The sequence below is a fragment of the Scyliorhinus torazame genome, chromosome 29, assembly GCF_047496885.1.
Source record: "Scyliorhinus torazame isolate Kashiwa2021f chromosome 29, sScyTor2.1, whole genome shotgun sequence".
NCBI classification, from domain to species: domain Eukaryota; kingdom Metazoa; phylum Chordata; class Chondrichthyes; order Carcharhiniformes; family Scyliorhinidae; genus Scyliorhinus; species Scyliorhinus torazame.
Window position 1 is genome coordinate 5,125,255 of NC_092735.1, and position 22,419 is coordinate 5,147,673.

General features: G+C 48.2%; 1 protein-coding gene across 1 annotated transcript in view; it reads left to right on the forward strand.

Moving 5' to 3' along the window:
* LOC140403820 (myocardin-related transcription factor A-like) overlaps nt 1-22,419 on the forward strand; it is a 271,655-nt gene that overhangs the window by 35,680 nt on the left and 213,556 nt on the right. Inside the window, 1 exon segment of the mRNA XM_072491982.1 lies at nt 18,318-18,519. The gene's annotated coding sequence lies outside the window, so the exon portion shown is untranslated.

Here is a 22,419-nt window from a genome sequence, read left to right on the forward strand (position 1 = left end):
CTGCTTGATCTCTTTAACTATCAGTGAAAGTGGCACCATGAGAAACGACCCCAGCCCCACCCCCAATACACTTGGTTTGCTGCACATCCGCCATCTTGCGTAAGAAGGCAGGACGTGCCAAAGGTGAACGGCGGGGTGGGCCGAGCTGAAGGTGCGCTGGATAACTGAGGTCTGACCTTCTGTAATGTGCACGGAGTCTGGGGAGAGAAGACCTCCGTGTGTCTTCTGAGAGGTGGCACAGTGGTTAGCACTGCTGCCTCACAGCGCCAGGGACCCGGGTTCGATTCCAGCCTCGGGTGGAGTTTGCATGTTCTCCCCGTGTCTGCGTGGCTTTCCTCCGGATGCTCCGATTTTCTCCTACAGTCCAAAGATGTGCGGGTTAGGTGGATTAGCCACGCTAAATTGCCCTTGATGTCCAAAGATGTGTAGGTTGAGTGGGGTTACAGGGGGGTGGGCCTGAGTAAGCTACTCTTCCAGAGGGTCGGTGCAACCTGAATGGCCGCCTCCTGCCCTCGGAATGATATGATTCTGTGAATTACAGAGCTGGAGCACGAGTCTGGGATACTGAGCGAGAGACACAGAGTCCTGTTTTGGGCAACGGAAAGGATACACAGCTCAAAAATATTTGGCGCTGTCCCAGTGTACTTTGCGTGTTTGCGCACGATGAATTGTTTATATTTATGATATAAACACTGCAGCTCACCAGTTGCCACGGCAGTGCTGGTGGCAGATTTGGCGAGTGAGGTAAAGCTGGAGGCTTGACTGCTGATGGTAAGCGAGCCGCTTGGTGTTAATTCTGCTGAGCTGCTGATTTGCTGACACCCACGCCTTCGGCACTCCAAGCGTGAAAAAGTTCCTGGAATTGAGGGTAACTTCTGTAACAAAGTGGTTGTTCATGAACTTTTAGCTCACTCTATCAGGTTTTTTTTGGTATACGACAAAATAAGGGCAGCACTGTTTTCTCACTGTTATGTTGGGTGCTTGTTTCTGGACCAAGTGATCTAATCTATGACTGAATGTGTCGCAATTTTTGGTTTTAAAAGCTGGAGGTTATGTATATTTTTCTGTCAACATTTAAATTGCAATGCCAATCCTGCACAGGGATGGGAGGGGTGATTCTGGATCCTACACTGGGCTGGGAGAGGTGATTCTGGATCCTACACTGGGCTGGGAGAGGTGATTCTGGATCCCACACTGGGCTGGGAGAGGTGATTCTGGATCCTACACTGGGCTGGGAGAGGCGATTCTGGATCCTACACTGGGCTGGGAGAGGTGAAGCTGGATCCTACACTGGGCTGGGAGAGGTGATTCTGGATCCTACACTGGGCTGGGAGAGGTGATTCTGGATCCTACACTGGGCTGGGAGAGGTGAAGCTGGATCCTACACTGGGCTGGGAGAGGTGATTCTGGATCCTACACTGGGCTGGGAGAGGTGATTCTGGATCCTACACTGGGCTGGGAGAGGTGAAGCTGGATCCTACACTGGGCTGGGAGAGGTGATTCTGGATCCTACACTGGGCTGGGAGAGGTGATTCTGGATCCTACACGGGGCTGGGAGACGTGAAGCTGGATCCTACACTGGGCTGGGAGAGGTGATTCTGGATCCTACACTGGGCTGGGAGAGGTGATGCTGGATCCTACACTGGGCTGGGAGAGGCGATTCTGGATCCTACACTGGGCTGGGAGAGGTGATGCTGGATCCTACACTGGGCTGGGAGAGGTGAAGCTGGATCCTACACTGGGCTGGGAGAGGTGAAGCTGAATCCTACACTGGGCTGGGAGAGGTGATGCTGGATCCTACACTGGGCTGGGAGAGGCGATTCTGGATCCTACACTGGGCTGGGAGAGGTGAAGCTGGATCCTACACTGGGCTGGGAGAGGCGATTCTGGATCCTACACTGGGCTGGGAGTGGTGATTCTGGATCGTACACTGGGCTGGGAGAGGTGAAGCTGGATCCTACACTGGGCTGGGAGAGGCGATTCTGGATCCTACACTGGGCTGGGAGAGGTGAAGCTGGATTCTACACTGGGCTGGGAGAGGTGAAGCTGGATCCTACACTGGGCTGGGAGAGGTGATTCTGGATCCTACACTGGGCTGGGAGAGGTGATTCTGGATCCCACACTGGGCTGGGAGAGGTGATTCTGGATCCTACACTGGGCTGGGAGAGGCGATGCTGGATCCTACACTGGGCTGGGAGAGGTGAAGCTGGATCCCACACTGGGCTGGGAGAGGTGAAGCTGGATCCTACACTGGGCTGGGAGAGGCGATGCTGGATCCTACACTGGGCTGGGAGAGGTGAAGCTGGATCCTACACTGGGATGGGAGAGGTGAAGCTGGATCCTACACTGGGCTGGGAGAGGTGATTCTGGATCCTACACTGGGCTGGGAGAGGTGATTCTGGATCCTACACTGGGCTGGGAGAGGTGAAGCTGGATCCTACACTGGGCTGGGAGAGGTGAAGCTGGATCCTACACTGGGCTGGGAGAGGTGATTCTGGATCCTACACTGGGCTGGGAGAGGTGAAGCTGGATCCTACACTGGGCTGGGAGAGGTGATTCTGGATCCTACACTGGGCTGGGAGAGGTGATTCTGGATCCTACACTGGGCTGGGAGAGGTGATTCTGGATCCTACACTGGGCTGGGAGAGGTGAAGCTGGATCCTACACTGGGCTGGGAGAGGTGAAGCTGGATCCTACACTGGGCTGGGAGAGGTGAAGCTGGATCCTACACTGGGCTGGGAGAGGTGAAGCTGGACCCTACACTGGGCTGGGAGAGGTGATGCTGGATCCTACACTGGGCTGGGAGAGGCGATTCTGGATCCTACACTGGGCTGGGAGAGGTGAAGCTGGATCCTACACTGGGCTGGGAGAGGTGAAGCTGGATCCTACACTGGGCTGGGAGAGGCGATTCTGGATCCTACACTGGGCTGGGAGTGGTGATTCTGGATCGTACACTGGGCTGGGAGAGGTGAAGCTGGATCCTACACTGGGCTGGGAGAGGTGATTCTGGATCCTACACTGGGCTGGGAGAGGTGAAGCTGGATCCTACACTGGGCTGGGAGAGGCGATGCTGGATCCTACACTGGGCTGGGAGAGGTGATTCTGGATCCTACACTGGGCTGGGAGAGGTGAAGCTGGATCCCACACTGGGCTGGGAGAGGCGATGCTGGATCCTACACTGGGCTGGGAGAGGTGAAGCTGGATCCTACACTGGGATGGGAGAGGTGAAGCTGGATCCTACACTGGGCTGGGAGAGGTGAAGCTGGACCCTACACTGGGCTGGGAGGGGTGATTCTGGATCCTACACTGGGCTGGGAGAGGTGAAGCTGGATCCTACACTGGGCTGGGAGAGGTGAAGCTGGACCCTACACTGGGCTGGGAGGGGTGATTCTGGATCCTACACTGGGCTGGGAGAGGTGAAGCTGGATCCTACACTGGGCTGGGAGAGGTGAAGCTGGACCCTACACTGGGCTGGGAGAGGTGAAGCTGGATCCTACACTGGGCTGGGAGAGGTGATTCTGGATCCTACACTGGGCTGGGAGAGGTGATTCTGGATCCTACACTGGGCTGGGAGAGGTGATTCTGGATCCTACACTGGGCTGGGAGAGGTGAAGCTGGATCCTACACTGGGCTGGGAGAGGTGAAGCTGGATCCTACACTGGGCTGGGAGAGGTGAAGCTGGATCCTACACTGGGCTGGGAGAGGTGAAGCTGGATCCTACACTGGGCTGGGAGAGGTGAAGCTGGACCCTACACTGGGCTGGGAGAGGTGAAGCTGGATCCTACACTGGGCTGGGAGAGGTGATTCTGGATCGTACACTGGGCTGGGAGAGGTGAAGCTGGATCCTACACTGGGCTGGGAGAGGTGATTCTGGATCCTACACTGGGCTGGGAGAGGCGATGCTGGATCCTACACTGGGCTGGGAGAGGTGATTCTGGATCGTACACTGGGCTGGGAGAGGTGAAGCTGGATCCTACACTTGGCTGGGAGAGGCGGTTCTGGATCCGACACTGGGCTGGGAGAGGCGATTCTGGATCCTACACTGGGCTGGGAGAGGTGATGCTGGATCCTACACTGGGCTGGGAGAGGCGATTCTGGATCCTACACTGGACTGGGAGAGGTGATTCTGGATCCTACACTGGGCTGGGAGAGGTCAGCAGAATGTGGGATTCGGTGTACTTGCGTGTAACTGAACTAAACTCTTGCTCCAGCTCTGCAATTGATAGAATCATAGCGTCCTTAGTGCTCCTGCATTCGGCCCATCGAGTGTCCTCTGTGAAGTGAATCAAGGGGCTGAGAAGCAGGACAGCCTCTGGTTGAATGCTGCTGGGAGAGGAAATGGCTTTGATTGGAATGTGTGGGAAGGGTTCAGATCTTGGCAGGTGCAGATGTACAGGGCTGCAGCTAAAAGTACACAAATAATCTCAGCTTCACCTCTCATAATCATAAATATGGGTGGCATGGTGGTTAGCACTACTGCCTCACAGCACCAGGGTCTCCAGTCCAATTCCAGCCTCGGATCACTGTCACGTGATCTGCGTGGGATCCCTCTGGATGCTCCAGTTTCCTCCCACAGGCCAAAGCAGGTTCGGTGGATTGGCCATGCTAAATTGCTCTTAGTGTCCAAAAGGTTGGGTGGGGTTACTTGTTATGGGGATGGGATAGAGTCATGGGTTTAAGTAGGGTGCTCTTTCTAAGGGCCCCACAACCCAGACTCGATGGGCCGAATGGGCTCCTTGTGCACTGTAAATTCTAGTTCTTTTAAAAAAAATTAAATTTCGAGTACCCGATTCATTTTTTCCAATTAAGGGGCAATTTCACATGGCCAATCCACGTACCCTGCACATCTTTGGGTTGTGGGGGCGAAACCCACGCAAACGCGGGGAGAACGTGCAAACTCCACACGGACAGTGACCCAGAGCCAGGATCGAACCTGGCACCTCAGCGCCCTGAGGCAGGAGTACTAACCACTGTGCTACCGTGCTGCCCGTATGATTCTAGTTCTTGCCAAGAGGGGCGGCAGGATCGTGCAGTGGTTAGCACTGTTGCCTCCCGGTGCCGAGGACCCAAGTTCGATTCCGGCCCCAGGTCGCTGTCTGTGTGGAGTTTGCACATTGTCCCAAGGTCTGCGTGGGTCTCACCCCCACAACCCAAAGATGTGCAGGGTAGGTGGATTGGCTACGTTAAATTGCCCCTTAATTGGAAAAAAAAGAATTGCATACTCTAAATTTCTTTTTTTTTTTTAAAAGTTGTTGCCAATAGCAGATGAACTGTTGTGCTTGAAATGGACCAGTCAGGTCAGCAGGGACATAACAGGTTGGTGGAATATTTAATCCTGAGCAAATTGATAGTTGTGTGAGTTTTTGAATTTTGAGTGATTCGGTGGCAGGAGTTGTTGATCTGCACAAAACAGTTTAAGGCAGGTTACGTAAAAAATTGAGGCGGTGCTTGGTGGGGTGGTGGTTAACTGGGAAAAGTTGCTCTGTAATTACAGATGATCACATCGAGATAAGCTTCCTCACTCCAGGAGTGGAATCCTTGCTCTGAGGCTACCTGGTTTCCCCAAGTTCATCAAGGCAGCAGTGCCACTGGTGTTGCAATGCACTTCATTCATGACTATGCGAACGTTTACTTTTTATCCACTCGTGGGAAGTGGGCAGTGCTGGCGATGCCAATGTTTATTGCCGTGCGATGTTGGTAGCCTTGAGCGCGAACGTGTACCGGCCATTTCGGCAAAGCGTTGAGGACATTGCCCTGTGGATCTGAAATCGGGTACAGGCCGGATGGGGTAAGGGCAGCAGATATCATTCCCTGCAAGACATTAATGAACCAGATGGGTTTTTACGACAAGCCAGTCGCAAGACTCTTTATTCCGGATTTCTCCAATTAACGGAATTTAAATTCCCCAGTTGTTGTGGTGGGATTTGTGCTCCAGGTCATCTGTCTACTCCGCTCTGGATTGCTCGTCCAGCTGCATGACTGTGTGCTGGTCCCTTTGATAGGTTCGAACCATCACCTGCCTCTGTTTCCTGTTGAGGTAAATATGGAGTGATTTGAGTGGTGAGTAACTTGCAGCAGCTAAGGAACTCGAGCTAAGAGTTCTCAAAGTCAAGTGTGATTTTACATTTGGCTTTGCTGCTGTCCTGTTGACTATGTACTCATCTTACTGACACGTTAAAATGCCTTTTACTGCTGGACGTTTTGGGTAAATGATTGAAAGGGGTCTTTGCATTCCAGGTCAATGGCTGAACAGTGACCTCCAGGATCCAATAGCGATTACATCATTGCAGTAACTAATGGTTGTGTACAGTATGTCCCCTGTATCTCGTTGATAAGGAACAAAACCAGCTTTGTGACCACTGGAAAGACACAAAGACTTGCAGATGCGGAACCCCATCTGTGTGATGTGCTGCCAGAATTGGGTTGCAGCATTCCTGCAGGTTCGCTGTGCTGTCTGAAATGCTGAGGTGATGCCTCACGTGGGCAAACTTCACAATCCAGAGGAATGAATGTAAGAGATTGTTATATAAACGAGGTTAAGATGCATACAGACAGTATGTTTGCTGAAGCTGGGTTTCATGGGTTGGAAAAGTGAGGCAATCCTTGATTTTGCAAGGGGAGAGTTCTCATAGATTTGAAACGCATTTAGTTGATTACAGATAGTTGGCTAATGGAAAATTGTTTTGGTTTGGAGGTCCCTGGGGGTGTAGATCATTTGAGACTTTGTATTTGATCCTGGCTAACCAGGCCGTGGGACATCTTGTGGGAGGCAGAAGAATACCCAGCCTCCCCGAACAGGCGCCGGAATGTGGCGACTAGGGGCTTTTCACAGTAACTTCATTGAAGCCTACTCGTGACAAGCGATTTTCATTTCATTTCATGTTTTGGGTACAGATTAAGTAATTAAGGGGAGGAGTCAGGGCTGCCTGCAGTTTGTTTGCCATAGATTTTAGTCTGCCAAGAAATGTCTTTGTTTCTCCTGAACGGTGTTCTCCAAGGGCTCTGCACAGAGAAAACAACTAAACCTGATTATTCACTTTATTTATTTGTGGTATTTGAACTATATTGGTTTGCTTAATTGAAATATACAGGGTGGGTGTAGGTGAAAGTCTTTCCTTTTACTTAAGAACTATTAACTGTAAAACTATTTTTCTGTTGCTAATGTGGTTAATTCTGTGTTTAAATTAAAGTTTGTTCATCACTCCTGTGGGGCAGTCACCTTTCCTCACAGTCTTACAAATTGCAAGTAGTTGGGATCCTAACACTAGATTCGAACTTCAACCTGTGCAAGGTATTGTCTGTACGTTGATCCTCTGCTGGTGGGTTAGTGATTTAGTGGCTTCCAGTGCGTCTTCACTTGTCAGGGAGAAACGAGTCATTCTTGAGATGGTGCAAGTTTCTAAGTGGAGAGGAGCTAGGGCTCAGTGCTTTCATCTAGGAAGTTTAACAGTAATTTAGCAATCTTGTTTTATTTTGTTATCTCCTGCCAACAGAAAATGGATTTGCTGGCACAAGATTACTTGCCCAAGTTATGCTTGGTTTATATAGCTCTCTGTTTACTTTGATTTAAAGTTCTGACCTGTTTAGCTTTGGTTGGGACGTTTGTGTGTGGCTGATGTGCAGTAACTTGCTCTGCCAAACGTTTACTCGGGCTTAAAGCTAAAGTATAACACTTCCTGTTATCGAGCTTGCAATGGCCGTCTTCCCTCTTTCTATGTTTGTGACCCATGGTGGTGTGGAATGGTGGTGCAGAAGTGATGTGGTGTGTAGCACAGTGGTTAGCACTGTTGCTTCACAGCGCCAGGGTCCCAGGCTCGATTCCTGGCTTGGGTGACTGCCTGTGCAGAGCCTGCTCATTCTCCCTGTGTCTGCGTGGTTTTCCTCCGGGTGCTCCGGTTTCCTCCCACAGGTTCCGAAAGACGTTCTGAATTCTCCCTCCGTGTACCTGAACAGGTGCCGGAGTGTGGTGATTAGGGGCTTTTCACAGTAACTTCATTGCAGTGTCAATGTAAGCTTACTTGTGACACTAAAGATTATTATTATGAGCGTCAGGAATGTTAGACCGAGTGTTCATGGTGGACCTGTTGTTCGAGATACGAAGCAAGGTGGTTCATCGGTGTAGGAGAACGCAAGCTCGAAGGTTTGGCTTGTAGCTCAAGGTACAGTTGCTGCTGTGTGTCTGTCGTTTTACTTGCATGCGGTACTTTGGTTTTACGAAGCTGCCTCACGCCCGAGGGAAACAGTTACCAAAACAGGGCCAGTGCATACCACCCTTTCAAGTCATGTGTCCATTGCAAACGTAGCAGCTCTAATTATTCTTCCTGTGACCATTTGTGTATTTAAGATGACAAATGCCTCCATCTAAATGTTTTTCGAGCTGGTGTTAAAATGGAGCTTTCTCTTGCCGTAATCGACATTTCCCTCTGCACCTACTGGGTGAGGGCCAGTCCGTGTCTGGAAAACACTCATTTGTGAGCGCAGTGGAGATGAAGAACTTACTCGGCCGTACTCCATTTGTATCTTTGTTCTATTCTCAAAGAAACAAAGCAGATTGTGGACACTAAGCAAAATAAATTTCAAAGAGGATTCTGACAGTCGGCACCAAGGACGGAGAGGTTTAGGAAACACAGTATGGAGTGCAACGGCTTGCTACCTGGAGACACATTAGGCCAGAGATGTGTGATTGAATTAAGAGCAGGTAAAAGACCATGAGGCTGGACGGTATTGCAGGGGGAGGGTGGAGGGTTTGAGTACTTCAGCTGAGGTTTTCGACGTTGATATGCTGGGAACAGGAGAGCCAATGGAAGCTCGCAGAGGAGATTGGATTTGGGGACGTAGTTGCGAGTCAACGGAAGTTAGCAAAGGCGGGATTGGTGTTGGGGACAAGGGCTAAATTCCCTACAGGACTCTTGTAGACTTTTGTCCCCTCTCTGCACAAGGTGGGGTTGTGATGTGCTGTTCGGTGAATTGTACATTCTGAATTCTCCCTCTGTGTACCCGAACAGGCGCCAGAATGCGGCGACTAGGGGCTTTTCACAGTAACCTCATTGCAGTGTTAATGTAAGCCTACTTGTGACAATAACAGATTGTTATTATGTGGTTGTATGTAAGTCTGCAACATACATTGCAAATCTTGAGGGCATAACTAAGGCTGCTCCACTGAGTTGCCTAGATCTCTCTTGGTTTTCATATTTGGCTGTTTCAACGCCATTTCGGCAGGATATGCGTTGCTCGTGTCTTTTCCTATGTGTCTTCGTGACAGTGCTTTTTGGCTTACATTTCATCTGCTGTTCTGCCCCCTTGCATATTCCCCGAATATGTGTTCGAACTGCAATTACAATTGTCCTCACTAGTTTGATTATTTCCAGAAAGTTTGCCAATTTGCCTCGAGTTTCTGAACCCAAATGTTTATTTTAGACAATCAAATCCATTACTTTATACAGGCGCAAGTAGCATGAATGGCTCTGTTGTCAATGGTTTTGTTTCCCTTTTTGGACATGGGTATTAAGTTAGTCTAGTGCATGGTTTTCCTGTACTCATGGTCAATGTCATGGAGTCATAGAGGTTTACCACACAGAAAGAGGCCCTTCAGCCCATTGTGTCTGTATCGACCATCAAGAACCTATTGTTGCCTTTTTTTACCTGCTGCAATTATGATAATCAATAAGGTTGCCCTTCTTTAGATATCAATATTATATTGCTCAGAGTCGCCAGGTATCAAATGATGCCGCCACAAGGTTCAACCGGGTATTGATCAAAGAGCCAAACACCAGTTAGTTAGTTCAAGATCAATGGTACTTTATTTATACAAAAGATTAACTTACACATGCAACATAAACACTACTAGTTAAACTACACCTAACAACTATGACAACCTGTACTTAACTTCAGGCACCCGGCTTAGGTCAGAGGAACAGTGGCCTTTGTTCGAATCTGAATCTACCGGGTCTGGAGAAGTAACTGCTGCTCAGCTGGGCTCATCCGTCTGGTAGCGGGCATTGAACTTGAACTTGCTTCTGGTGGTGCTCCACTTGGAGGTGGACGTTGCCAGAGCACCAGGTCCAAGAGGGGTCGAACACATGGCAGTGTCTCTCTTTATCCTTGGGGAGTTTCGCGCTCTTTTGGGCGGTCCTTCGGTTTGGACCCCATTAATTGGGCAGTTCTCGATCACTGTCTTCGATCTGAGCCAATAAAGGGGCGGGTGCCTTGATGGCTGGGCGTGTCCTAAACGGTCATTGACCCTGTTGTTGATGCTTCCTGAGTAAAAGGAGTAGGACATCCCCAATGTCTGGGATTGTATTGGTTACTCGAGTATCAGTCCTTTGTCTTGCGGAGATGGGCCATTAAAATGCTAATCGGTGGGGGTTTCGATGCTGTCTGGATTCTTTGCTCACAAATATATATTCAAGCTCTGAGACTGCCTGAATCTTGCATTGTCCACATTTCCCTTTAGGCTTTGCGAACGTCCATGTTTCTTGTAAGTGGCTGTACCAGATGGCTACACTATCTGTTCTCATCCCATTTTCCAGCTCTTGGTCCGTAGCCTTGTACTCAAGGACTTTGTAAATGTCTCCGATCTCTAGCCTCTCTCAGATAAATGGTATCTGCCCTGGGGAATGATTACTTTCGAACACTTCCCGTAACAGCCTCCCCGAACAGGCGCCGGAATGTGGCGACTAGGGGCATTTCACAGTAACTTCATTTGAAGCCTACTTGTGACAATAAGCGATTTTCATTTTTCATTTCATTTCATTCATTTTCCAGTCTATCTTGTCCATCCAACTTGTTTTTAACAAAAGTTATTAATTATACTGAGATTGAGGAGGACATTTTAGTTTAATTCCTCCAAGTATGTAGGGGGAAACAGAATGGTCCAGAATTTCCATCTTGGCTTCACTCTGTTCCCCACGTGCATCTTTGGCATTTGTCTTTTTGATTTTTTTTTTTTTGATTTCTTCTGCTTACTGGTAGGTTTTGTCTCTTGTTTTGTGTCTTTGTTCCCCTGCGTGTTTCTGCATCTTCTTCATTTATCACAACAAATCCCCTTCTTTTTTCTTGTAAGACCTATCGTGGGGTAATTTCTCCACTTTGTGCCTCACGTGATCACAGATACTTGATATGTATTTGTTTTGTTTGACGAACGTTGTCATTGGAGGTGTTCCACGTATCCTCTCTCTGACGTGTTGTTGAATAGCTCCCCTCAGTCCATTTGCTTTCGTTCTCTTCTCATTTCGGTGGTCTTAAATTTAGTGTTTCTGAATCTGTCACTGTTCCCTAAAGGCACCTCAACTTCCATTCCTTGCACAGTATCTGAGTCATATAGAAATGCCAGGTCTGAATGAGCATCGTCTCGTCTGGCTTTCCTTTTTAAAACATTTTTCCAATTAAGGGGCAATTTAGCGTGGCCAATTCACATAGCCACATCTTTTGGGTTGTGGGGTGAGACCCACGCAGACATGGGGAGAATGTGCAAACTCCACATGGACGGTGACCCGGGGCTGGGGTCGACCCCGGGTCCTCAGTGGCGAGAGGCAGCAGTGCTAGCCACTCTGTCACCGTGCCGCTCTATTGTCTGACAGTTAGCTATGAAGTGGCCATGCTATATTTATGAACACTCGACAATAGAACGAGTGTTCAGGTTTTTCCATTTAATTACAATCCGTTATTAAACTAGCTTTGCTACTCTGGAACAACTTTTTTTTTCTCTTCAGATATTTCCAACCCACACTGCAAAGCTCCTTTAGTTCTGTGCTTGGTCTTGTTTTGATTCATCTTAATAATAGACTTGCGAAGGGACTGTTTTGAAGTAGCTCTTTTTAAAAATTTGTTTTTTTGTGTGCTGAGATTTGGTTTTCTGCTTCTTGGGCAGCCAGTGACGAGGAATCTTCAGTCAGGTTGTTGTACTACAGGCAGTCTGTACGACATAATTGGCATGGGCTTAAGTGGGGTTCTCTTTCCAGAGGCTGGTGTAGACTCGATGGGCCGAATGGCAACCTTCTGCACTGCAAATTCTATGAAATGGGGGATTGGTTCCTGAACGAAGGCCGGAAATCTATCGCGGGGTTTACGATGCTCTCAATTCTTGCTCCGTCAGGTCGTTGAGACGACTGTTGATGTCTGCACGCCTCAGCACAAGTTCCTCGGTTAGGTGTGGGGCATATAATTAAGCTATTGATCACCGTCAGTTACCTGTTTAACCTTGAACTATGTGCGTCTGAGTGTATATTGAATATAGTATAAATGCACAGGGCGGATATGCGAAAATAATTTAACAGAATGAACCACTCGTTTCCAACCTCAAGATTGTTTGACGTGTCCAGTGGTTCAGATGTCAATGCGCACTTACAAACGTGCTGGCATGTTATCGGAAAGTCGAACCAGACGTAAAGTCGAAATGGGGTGTCAGTTAATAAACATTGTAAGTGCCATGAAATGAAAATCGCTTATTGTCACAAGTAGGCTTTAATGAAGTTACTGTGAAAAGCCCCTAGTCGCCACATTCCAGCGCCTGTTCGGGGAGGCTGGTACGGGAATCGAACCGTGCTGCTGGCCTGCCTTGGCCTGCTTTAAAAGCCAGCGATTTAGCCCAGTGAGCTAAACCAGCCCCTTTCGTTGCAATTCAAACATGGTGAGGTGGAGGAGTGCCTCTATAATGTGAGAGACACATTCCTTCCTGATGGATAGCAAACCTTGGGAATCAGGTGCCTGGATACATAACTGGCTTATTGGAGAGGTTTGTTATTCAGTTGCTTTATTCCAGTTCTTTGAAAGTGGACGGCCCTTCTTAAAATTTCCATTAGTGGGTGGATGTGACGTTAAGGCCAGGGAATTTCTTTGAAAATTGAGGACCTGTTTTTGCAGTTGACAAAAAGTGGAACTGAAGCTGCCTAGAATGCGAAAGCTGCATTCGGTTTCAGCCTTCGAACAGCGCCTTTCATTTGCCTTCCCCAACCCACTTTTATTTAACTAGCTCCATGATCAGGAATGGAGGACGAGAGAAGGAAATGGTTCAGTATGCAGACAGACTGACTGCACTCTCACTGACTGTATCCTAGGTCTCCTTCGCCCATTTCTCCTGTGCTCACTGGCAGCTAATGCAGTTACAGCAATGCCTCGATTTGTTTTTTAAAGGTCTTGTCTAGGGAGAGATGTGACAGACTAAATATGGGGGCGACATGCCCAGTGGCAGAGGGAGCGACCAAACCCAGGTATAAGTTTGAGGTAGTCAGCAGTAAATCCAATTGGGAGAACTTCTTTGCCTAGAGAGTGGCTAGAATGTGGAAGGGCAGCACGGTGGTTAGCCTCACAGCCCCAGGGACCCGGGTTCAATTCTGGACTTGGGTGAATGTGTGGATGCATGGGTTTCCTCCCACAGTCCAAAAAGGTGTGCAGGATAGATGGATTGGCCACGCTAAATTTCCCTGAATGTCCAAAGGTGTGTAGGTTAGGTGGGGTTGTGGGGATGAGGGGGCATCGGCCTGGGTGGGGTGCTCTTTCAGAGGGTCGGTGCAGACCCGATGGGCTGAATGGCCTCTTGCACTGGAGAAATTCTATGGCTTTAACTTGCTACCGTGGAGTAGTTGAGCTGAACTCTCACAAACATTGGCAGGGATCAGTTGGGGTAAATGGGCAGTTTCTTTGTAAATTCTGTCGGTGCTTTCAATTCTCTCATGGTGTTATCCCTCCCGATATCTAGCAGTAATTTCTAACAGCCCTCCGGCCCTCCAGGATCTCTGCATTCTCCAATCTTTCGCGTCTTGCGAACCCCCAATTTTAATCTTTTATTCGTTCATGGGACGTGGGTGACGCAGGATGTGCCAGCATTTATTGCCCATCCCTAATTGCCCTTGAGGGGGGCAGTTAAGAGTCACCCACATTGCTGTGGGTCTGGAGTCACATGGAGGCCAGACCGGGTAAGGACGGCAGATTTTCTTCCCTGAAGGACATTAGTAGACCAGATGGCAATCGACAATGGTTTCCTGGTCATCATTAGACTTTTAATCCTAGATTTTTATTGAATTCAGTGACGGGATTTGAACTTGGGCCCAAAGAGCATTTCTCTGTGTCTCTGGTTTGCTAGTCCAGTGACAATCCCACTACACCACCGCCTCTCCACCATTGGCAGCTGTGCCCTCCGTTGGCTAGACCCTTGGCTCTGAAATTCCCTCCCCAAACCTCTCCACCCCTCTTTCCTTCCTCAAGATGCTTCCTCAAGCCTACCTCTTTGACCATTTTGTTCATCTGCTCTCACATCAGAATCAATTGATGTTTGCAAAATCTGTGAAGCACTTTCGGACAATTTGCTGTGTCAAAAAGGTTGTATAAATGTATGAAAAAAGAGTTGCTATTTCTGTTCCAATGTGACTCTTTGGAAGAGTCAAACTGGACTTGAAACATTAACTCTATTTCTTTCTCCACAGACGCTGTCAGACCTGCTGAGTTTTCCCAGCACTTTCTGATTTTATTTTGGATCTCCAGCATCCGCAGTATTTTGCTTTTGCATTAATGCACCTCTACTGCGCACTGCCATTGGCAATTTTACATTTTATATAAATGGTTTGGGTGAAGGGTATGCTTGCTAAATCTGCTGATGACAAAGATCGATAAGAAATTAAGTTGGGGAAGAACTTGCAAGAAATGTAGATGGGTTAGAATGTAGGCAAAAAAACTTACGTGGAGTATCTTGTGGGAAAATGTGCGATTGTCCATTCTGGCAGGAAGAATAAAAAAGCATTATATCTAAATGGTGAAAGATTGCAGAGGTCTGAGGTGCAGAGGGATCTGGTTGATCCAATGCATGAATCACAGAAGGTTAGCATGCAAAACAGCAAGCAATTGGGAAAACTAATCGATTGGCGTTTAGTGTGAGGGGAATTGATTGCAAAAGTAGGGAGATTATACTCCGCTGCATTGGACATTGGTGAGACCACATCTGGAGTATTGTGTACCGTACTGGCCTTTTATTTATGGAAAGATATAAATATGTCATAAACAGTTCAGAGAAGGTTTACTCGACTGATAACCTGGGAATGGGCGGGGAAGGCTGGAGAGGCAAGGCTATTCACCGGAGTAGTAAGAGGCGACATGATTGAAACATCCTGAGGGGTATTGAGGATGTTTCCTCTTGTGGGAGAATCTGGAACGAGTGGGTCACTATTTAAAAATAAGGGGTCGCCCATTTATTACAAGAGGAGAAGTCGTTTCTAGAGGGTTTGCAAGTCTGGAACGCTCTTCCCCAAAAGGCAGTGGAAGCAGAGTCTTGAATCTTTAAGGCAGAGTTGGATAGATTCTTGTTTAACAAGGGGTGGGTTGGGTGATGCCGTTATCAGTGGTATGCAGGAATGTGGAGCTGAGGTTCCAATCGGAACCTTAGTGAAGGCAGTAAAGGCTCGAGGGGCCGAGCGGCCTACTCCCTGTTTGTATGTGAAATTTTTCTTGGAACTGGAAGCAGTGTATTCGGATTTTGTGCTTGTTAGGTGAATTGGACATTCTGAATTCTCCCTCTATGTACCCAAACAGGCGTCGGACTGTGGCGACTAAGGACTTTTCACAGTACCTTGATTGCCGTGTTCTTTTTTTTTGAAGAGTACCCAATTCATTTTTTTTCCAATTAAGGGGCAATTGAGTGTGGCCAATCCACCTAGCCTGCACATCTTTTGGTTGTGGGGGCGAAACCCACGGGGAATGTACAAACTCCACATGGACAGTGATCCAGAGTTGGGATCGAACCTGGGACCTCGACACCATGAGGCAGCAGGGCTAACCCACTGCGCCACTGTGCTGCCCTTGATTGCAGTGTTAATGTAAACCAACTTGTGACAATAAAGATTATTAATATAGATGAAATGAAAATGAAAATCGCTTATTGTCCGCTAAATCGCTGGCTTTGAAAGCAGACCAAGGCAGGTCAGCAGCACGGTTCGATTCCCGTATCAGCCTCCCTGAACAGGCGCCGGAATGTGGCGACTAGGGGCTTTTCACAGGAACTTCATTTGAAGCCTACTTGTGACAATTGTGGTTATGGGGAGTACTCTGCAGGTGTGATGCAACAGAAATCTACAGTACTTTTAAATTAAAACACTTTATGAAACCAGTTAACACTTTAAAAACCCACAGGAACCATCTTAACAACTATCAACACCAATAAATCCCCCAAAGAACACAGTACTCTCTAAGTAACTCTTAATCTTTCCTTGCAACATCCATAAGACAAAAATAACCCTTTTTACAGAAAGACATCAGGTTTAACTTCACTACTGAGAACAGTTACCACTTTGAAATCACCAAATGAACATTCATAAGCTGCAGAGATTCCTACACATCTGGCTGTGGCTGCAGCTTCTCCAAATCAAAAACAAAACTAAACACACCCTGTACCTGCAAGCCCAAAGTGAAAGTAAAAGCAGACAGACAGCCTAGCTCCACCCACTCTCTAACATCACTGATAAACATCTTATTTCTTAAAGGTACATCCACTACAGTTATTTTATAAACCCCCATTTCTTAAAGGTACTCTCACACGACAGCTGTTTAAACTCTAGCTTGACTCCTATGCCTGCTTTGCTCAGAGCCTCTTACACAGTTTGCTCCTGAATTCTGTGGGTAATGACTTGTCCACTAATAAATCCCCTGAGGAATTCGGGAACAACTTGAGTGCGGTTCAAATGTGGACATCACTACTGCGAGGAGTAGGTGTGGCAGGATTTGAAGAGACATAGACATAGAACATATAGTGCTGAAGGAGGCCATTCAGCCCATCGAGTCTGCACTGACCCACTTAAGCCCTCCCTTCCACCCCATCCTCCAACCCAATAACCCCTCCTGACCTTTTTGGACATGAAGGGCAATTTAGCATGGCCAGTCCACCTAACCTGCACGTCTTTGGACTGTGGAAGGAAACCGGAGCACCCGGAGGAAACCCACGCAGACACGGGGAGAACGTGCAGACTCCGCACAGACAGTGACCCAGCGGGGAATCGAACCTGGGACCCTGGTGCTGTGAAGCAACGGTGCTAACCACTGCTACCATGTTGCCCAAAGTTAGATATGTTAGTGAGGGGGAATGGGATAGAAGAATTTGTTGATAGGGCGACATGGCAAGGGACGGGAGTAGGCTCATATGGGGCATAAACAGAAGTTGGACTGAGTGGACGGTTTCTTTGCTTCAGGTTTGAAGTGATTTGATGTAATTCTCCTGGAAGTGCGTGCACTCCATCTGAAAACTCCCCCATTAATAGGGTTCCCTCTGAGAGGGAATGTGCACTGATCAGACCCCTCGCTTGCCAAAAGAAAATCTAATGACGACCTCCCAATTCGGTTTAAAACAAGCTTGGTAACTCTGCTGCAGATTGTTCTGTGAGTAATGAATTGTTACCTTTTCTGATTGGGATCACTTTGGCCCTTGCCCTCAGGGTGGAGCACCGTGACTCATTCCTCCCTGCTGAATGGTGTTCTTTGCCCCCGGCCTTTGCTTATCCCGAGCAGGACGGCGTGGTGCGTGGCTCTGGGAAACGGCCACTTCCAGCTGGTGAAGTTGCTTTTGGGGTAAAGCATGGCTTTTCCAGCAGAGATCTCGAACTTGTTTTGAAGTGTATGTATCCGCTCCCTCGAGTTCACATTTGGGTATGTTTCATTGAAAACAACCTGCATTTGTACTGTGAAAGTACCTTTAATGAAGCCCAGTGGGAATATCTTTATGCTCTCGACGCGATTACATAAAAGTAATACAAATGTAATTAATTAAAGGAGTGTACAAAGACGCTTGACAAAACATTTAATTTTTTTTCCAATTAAGAGGCAATTTAGTGTGGCCAATCCACCTACCCTGCACATCTTTTGGGTTGTGGGTGTGAGGCCCACGCAGACACTGGGAGAATGTGCAAACCCCACACGGGCAATGACCCAGGGCCGGGATCGAACCTGGGTCCTCGGTGCTATGAGGCAGCAGTGCTAACCACTGCGCCACCGTGCCGCCCTTATAAAGCAAATAATGGATGCTAAACTAGGAAATGGTTCGATTAGTGAAAAGCGAATAAATCCTTGGGAAACGAGATCTCATGTTTAAATTAGTCATTTGGAGTCTTTGCAGGTTACTCTCTGTAGGTGCTAGTGCACTTTTTGGTACAGGATATTGAAGCCATTTTATATCGACCTGGCAGCTCATCAATGATATTGACAAACAATGTAATCATTTTTCAAGCCTGTTGAAAATCAGTTGCAGTCTATCCATTTCTCTTACCTTTTTAAAAATATTTCTAGGGGCGGGAGTGTGGGCAAGAAGATCAGTTTGTCCACTCACACTTTTATTTTTGCTTCAGGTTAACATTGGAGCCAAAGTGGATTTGCCGAATGCAGTGAACCTTCCCCTCGCCGTTCCTGGGAATCGCTCAGGCGGTGGTGGGGTTGGTGAAGATGATGGCACCGCTTCAAGTCCACAGAGTGAGGCGGTCACCAATGAACTACAGGAGCTCACGCTGCAATCCAGCGCTGCTGTTTCTCCACTGAGCAGGAGGAGATATGGTGAGTGCCTCCCTGATGCATACGGTGCTCCAGTGCCTGACGTTGTTGGCAGTTTCTGACCTTGCCCATATCCAGTAGCTTAGTGAGTTATTCCCACTGAAAGCGAAATCTGCAGCTTGTGAAAACGGAATCAAAATGGGCGGACAGTGGTTAGCACTGCTGCCTCACAGCGGCAGGGACCTGGGTTCAGTCCTGGCCTTGGGTGACTGCCTGTGTGGAGTTTGCACGTTCTCCCCGTGTCTGTGTGGGTTTCCTCCGGGTGCTCCGGTTTCCTCCCACAGTCCAAAGACGTGCAGGTTAGGTGGATTGGCCATGATAAATTGCCCCTTCGTGTCCAAAGGTTAGGTGGGGTGACTGGGTTTCGTGGATGGGGAGGTGGAGTGGGCCTCGATAGGTACTCCTTTAGAGGGTCAGTGCAGACTCAATGGACCGAATGGCCGCCTTCTGCAGTGTATGGATTTTATTGAAACTCAACTGTGATATCTCATACGGCCGAATAGTTTACCCATATTGCCGTGGAGAATGGCCTTTTGGGTACAATGTCCATACAGGTGCCAGTGTCACAGAATGACAGCCCTATGCCATTTGGACAGCTCAAAGTAATACCGAAGCTCAATGAGGAGCAATCTTACCTGTAAATCAGATGGTTGTGGTGCCAAATCCCTTTCCAGACAGAGTACATGATGGAGGCTGACACTCTGATCCAGTACTGCAGGAATGGTGCACCTCTTGGATGACCCATGAAACCGAGCGAGATCTTTTCTGCCCTCTGGCTGATGTAAAATTGTCTATGGGACTATTTTGAAGAGGAGCTGTGGCGAGCTTCTCACAAGATTGCCGGTTAATTATGGCAGCACGGTGTGGCAGTGGTTAGCACTGCTGCCTCGCTTCATTGAGACGGCCGACCAGGAGTTTGGCAAGTTGGCTCTTGCCTGGAGTGGTTATGTTCCATCATTTTTCCTTTATGCTTACAACTTTATTTCGCAAATGATCATTTAAAAAAGATTAAACTGAGATGTAAAACTGCATCAATCTGCAAATTATTAAGCTGTTTTCCCTGTGTCATCTGTTTTCAATGTTAATATGTGAAGCCATTTTCTGGAGTTGTTGTGGGGGATGATGTAAAATAGAGTAAACAGCACCAAGGATAGATTCCTCTCCAACCACATTAGTTTGGATTATTTATTTATTTAGTGAATGCAAAATACCGAAGGAAGCCAAACAAATTCCTCCGGTCCTGCTGTGTTGAGTGTGGGATAGGCTTCCGCTGAGTCTGTGGATTGGACATTCTTCTATGATGTGCTGCACAGTTTGTTGTGGAGGTTCGCTAAGCAGGGGCACGGGAGGTGGCCAGTCCCAAACCTGTTGGGGGATGGACCACTCTTTCTCGGGCAGCACGGTGGCGCAGTGGTCAGCACTGCTGCCTCACAGCGCCGAGGACCCGGGTTCGATCCCGGCTATGGGTCATTTGTCCATGTGGACTTTGCACATTCGCCCCCCGTTTGCATGTATTTTGCCCCCACAACCCAAAAGATGTGCAGGGTAGGTGGATTGGCCACGCTAAATTGCCCCTTAATTAGAAAAAAATGAATTGGGCACTCTAAATTATAAAAAATAAATAAACTTTCCCCCTCTCACTTGAACCTGTGCCCCATTGTAATTGACACTTCCACCCTTGGAAAAATGCCTCTGACTATCCACCCTGCCTATGCCTCCCATAATTTTGGAGACCTCTATCAGATCTCCCCTCAGCCTCCGTCTTTCCAGTGAAAGCAATCCTAGTTTAGTCAAGCTCTCCTCACAGCCAACACTCTCGAGACCAGGCAACATCCTGGTGAACCTCTGCAAACGTCCTTCTGATTATGTGGTGACTAGAACTGCTCGCAATATTCCAAATGCGGCCTAACCAAGGTTTTATACACTGCAACATGATTTCCCAACTCCTGTACTCAATGCTGATGAAGGCAAGCATGCTATATGCCTTAATCACCGTGGCCACCTGTGTTGCCACTTTAAAAAAATAATAAATGTCATTTTTTCTAATGAAGGGGCAATTTAGCGTGGCCAATCCACCTACTCTGCACATCTTTGGGTTGTGGGGGTGAGACGCAAACACGGGGAGAATGTGCAAACTCCGCACGGACAGTGACCCGGGCCGGGATCGACCCCGGATTCTTGACCACTGCGTCACCGTACGCCCTTTGCACATTCCCAACAAGCGCTCTCTATGCCTTCCCAGACCAGCCTGCTCCATTTTGATGAGTCCCAAGCCGGCGACTCCCTGGAATCGGTGGGGGCGTTTGACCTCTCGGGGATGCTTTGAGGACATCCGTAAGGCGTGCTGCTGGGAATTTCCCGCTGCGGCTATGTTGGAGCAGCGTAGTTGTTTGGGGAGTCTTTCACCTGGCACATGAGTGACATGCCCCGTCCAGTGGAGCCTGATTTGTGATGAGTGCTCTATGTCGGGCATGTTGGCTTGGGAGAGGGACACCTTTCTGGAGGATCTCTCAAAGGCAGCACTCCATGGCCTTGAGGTGCCTGCTGTGCGTTGCCCAACTCTCCAGAGCAAACAGGAGCATGGCGATCAGTGCGACCCCTCAAGTAGATTATTGTTACCTTAAAAAAAGGCAATTAAAGTATTAAATTTGATTTGTTTTTAGACTTAAAAATAAAACCTTTACAATTCACTTCAAACTAAAAGCCTCCTCAGGGAGCTGAACAAATCTCAACATAGGAAGTCACATAAAAACATAGTGCAGGTTGTGTTTTTCCGTTTAATAGTGATGTCCCGGTAATTGTTGTGCGTTTATTGTTCCCAGTTTGATATTGATATATTCTGGTATTCAGCATTCATGTTCAAACGATCTGTGTGCATGTCAGAAAGTCGAGCTGGTGATTGTTTGAGGTTAGTGTTGTGGCTGCCCTGATGTTTTCTGCTCTCTGTGAATCCAAATTGTTGGTATTTATTACTGAATTTTCGATTTTGCTGTGTTTAAAACAACAGTCGCCATGACCACCTGCATTCTTGACTGTGACTGCACCGCAGGTATATATGTTTTACCTGGAGGAGCCGGCCCCCCCTCAGATATACCCTTCAGCTAAGCCCTTCACTTTCTCCTCTCAGTCGGGGCAGTGTCGAAGTTTAGAAAGCGGGACGCTGTGCTTTGTTTGGCCAGCTGGTGTGGCCCTTCCTGCACCCTCCCAGCCGTCCCTACCAGCATTGTTTTGGTGTTTTAACAAATTCAACGTCTTCTCCCCAGTAATTACCTGGTATACAAACCGAGGGAACCTCAGCTTGGAGACATTAAAACTGTATTATCCTATAGAATTATGTAATCCCTACAGTGCAAAAGAAGGCCATTCAGCCCATCGAGTCTGCACCGAACGTCCAAAAGAGCACCCCACTTAGATCCAATCCCCCCCCTATCCCTGTAACCGTGTCCCCCTCTTGGACAGGAAGGGGCAATTTGGCATGGCCAGTTCACCAAACTTGCACATCTTTGTGACTGTGGGAGGAAACCGGGACACCCGGAGGAAACCCACACAGACACGGGGAGAACGTGTAAACTACGGGGATAGGTATGGGTAGACACTTGTAAATGGGCAAAGTGCTCATTCGAAGGGTCGGTGCCTCTCGATGGGCCGAATGGCCTCATTCGTCACTGTAGGGTGTCTATAATTCTATGAAGTTGCAATCTGGCTGAAGAAAGTTCGCCCCCTCTCAGTCCTAAATAGATTGTGATTTGTAACTTTGGCTGCTTTGGATCCTTTTTGTGAGAATGGGCCATCCTCGTATATCCACCCATAATGCCTCATGACCAGCTCTCTCCAATGTGTCCTCCCTCAACCCAGCTATGATCTGCTCCCTAATCAGCAATGAAACTCCCCCTCCTCTTTTGT